The sequence below is a fragment of the Etheostoma cragini genome, chromosome 14 (genome assembly GCF_013103735.1).
Source record: "Etheostoma cragini isolate CJK2018 chromosome 14, CSU_Ecrag_1.0, whole genome shotgun sequence".
Classification (NCBI taxonomy): Eukaryota; Metazoa; Chordata; class Actinopteri; order Perciformes; family Percidae; genus Etheostoma; species Etheostoma cragini.
In genome coordinates, this window is record NC_048420.1 from 23,296,562 (window position 1) to 23,299,352 (window position 2,791).

The 2,791-nt window shown below is 41.4% G+C and overlaps 1 long non-coding RNA gene across 1 annotated transcript in view; it reads right to left on the reverse strand.

The window, feature by feature from the left end:
• LOC117956509 overlaps positions 1-166 on the reverse strand; it is a 499-nt gene extending 333 nt beyond the window's left edge. Inside the window, exon 1 of the long non-coding RNA XR_004659292.1 lies at positions 36-166. This is a non-coding gene — a long non-coding RNA (uncharacterized LOC117956509). The remainder of the gene's footprint in view (positions 1-35) is intronic.
• Positions 167-2,791: the final 2,625 nt, after the last annotated feature.

Consider the following 2,791-nt stretch of genomic DNA (forward strand, 5'->3'; position numbering starts at 1 on the left):
CTCTTGCCATCCTCGGACGGGAGCTTGTGCACGACCTGACGCAGCCGCCTGAGGTTCATTTTATGGTGGATGAAGAAAGCCGGGATGATTTCTCTGAGATAGTCCCCGCTGTCTGCAAGAAATAAAGAAGAGAATCAGGAACTGGTGAGGAAGAGGGGCGGGACAACATATCGATATAGAATAAATGGCTGTCCATCCAGTCTATTAGGGGTGGGGGGGGAATCGATACAGCATAGTATCGCCATGTTTTTAGTGGCGATACTTTATCGATACACAGGTGTCAAGAATGGATTTTTTATTATATATTATATATTTGTTGGTCAGTCTGTCTGCTCGACAATCCCATTTTTCAACAATAAAATTGAAGTGAGATGAACAAACAGAGAAATGTATCTTTTTAGATAAAAACTGATGTTGATAAGTCATTTGAAATTGGGAATAATCAAAAGTTGGGAAAAAGGTTATAAATTGCAATATATCGCAGAATATTGCAATATGTTTAAAATCGCAATAATATCGTATAGTGATGATATCGTATCGCGATCCCCTCCCCCGTAGTCTATATCAACGATGTTTTATTTTCGGGATTGTTTAAGTTTTGCCCGAAATCTGCCGGATGTCTCTTATTTCAGCCGGATGTCCTTCACCTTCAGCTTTCCTTGTGTGAGAGTTTGAAATTTCGGTGGATTTCTGAGAACTGTGGTTACCTGGTCCTCAGATCTCTGAAGGGTAAATCCAGACAGCTAGCTAGACTATCTGTCTAATCTGAGGACTATGGTTACCTGGTCCTCAGGTCTCTGCAGGGTAAATCCAGACAGCTAGCTAGACTATCTGTCCAACCTGAGGACTATGGTTACCTGGTCCTCAGGTCTCTGCAGGGTAAATCCAGACAGCTAGCTAGACTATCTGTCCAATCTGAGGACTATGGTTACCTGGTCCTCAGATCTCTGCAGGGTAAATCCAGACAGCTAGCTAGACTATCTGTCTAATCTGAGGACTATGGTTACCTGGTCCTCAGATCTCTGAAGGGTAAATCCAGACAGTTAGCTAGACTATGTGACTATCTGAGTTTTCTGTTGTACTTCTTTTGCAGAGTCACCGTTGCTCCACCCGGCGTAGCACCACCCAAGACGATGTGTGATGGAGACAAATACCAACAATAACCGCTGCGTCCAGAAGTAAACCTCCACATAGGGGCGCCTGCTCTACCAACTGAGCTATCAGGGCGTCCCCATAGTTGATTAAACATAAGTTAATTAGCTGTAGAGGAAGAGGTTTTCAGCAGGATGGGGGACGGCAGTTTGAGGAAAATAACAGATGCCACAGAACTTTTAAGTCCAAAGTCAGGACCCATAGATGTTTATAGTTATGTAATTTTAATTTACAGACTGACAAGCTTGTTCTACAGTTTGGACTTGCATTGAATAAAGGGAGAAAACCTGCATTTAACCTTTTTACAGGCATTAACTAAGTCGTTTTTGGGCCTACACCTAACCAAACTACATCCGTTTGACATCATTAACAATGTTAAAATCACTGCCGCAAAGTCCTCTGGTTTAAATTAGAAATACCAGCATAGGGAGAGTATGACATTCGAGCCAGGTTGGGTAATAAGAACCAAGGGAGTAAGCCTCTCCTCTCTAAACGGATGTCCCATGCTTCAAAGCCATCACCCGCAGTTAGCATCCCATTGACTGCCATTCATTTTGGCGACACGTTGACAGTGTAACGACAATGTTTGGATTCGATCCGTTGACCTACTTGGTCGGATCAAGCCTGTCATTCGCAATAAAATACCTCATCTTAAACCATTTAGTTTACAAGAGAGACTTGAAGTCACTCTGAGAGTCCTGGCATCCGGTTCCCCTCGAGCTCGTTCAGGCTTGGAACAAATAGAGTGGTGGGCCCCTGTGGACCCACTCAAAATCCTAACGCGCCACCGAGATCTACGTCACATTAAAGCGGGCAAGCTCGGATGTGTCGGCTGTAAATCGGCCTTCGCTGACCCCCACCCCTCCCCCAACCATCTTGGTGGTGATTGGCTGGGATGTGGTTTGTTGTATTTTGGTGCACAGCCTGTGCCTCTAGTGTTTATTTGATGTTATGACTCCTGTGTTGTCTCCCAAGACCAGGTTTTAATGTATGTTTTTGTGTATTCAGGGGGCGGGCAGCTAGTGGATTAAGGAGAGACACCTCTGGTATGAGATAACAATTAAATTGTGCTGAAACCGTGCAGGAACTCAAAGTGCTCCTTTAACCCTCATGTTGTCCTCATGTTGTCCTATATCAATCTTCTTTTTAATTCCCCAAAATAACATGATTGATTCCACACAACGCTCTTTGCCAAGTACAAATCTCTACTTTCATTAATTTTGTGGCGTCTTATTCAATTTTATAGCATTGTAAAACAAATGGAAATGTTTTTGAAATAGTATTGAGTAAAAGTTGACATATTCCAGTCTGTGATTATCATCAACATCCATTCCTTTAATTTTAGTCTTAATAATTCCTAATTTCTGCTTTTTTAACTCAAACATTAGGTATAATTTCCTATAAATGAGGTTTATTGACTATAAATTCAAAAGATAACTGTAAACTAGTTAATATTCGGTGTTACTTAGTGTTGAAAACGTCAAAAAAAGTGACAAACATTGAAAAAAGCGTCAAAAGTGTTAAAAAAAGGGGACAAAAACGTCAGAAAAAGTTTTTAAAAATCACTAAAAGGCATCATCAAAAGTGTCGATTTTCTATTTTGACGGTAGGAAAACACAAATGTTAGAAGATCTGACAC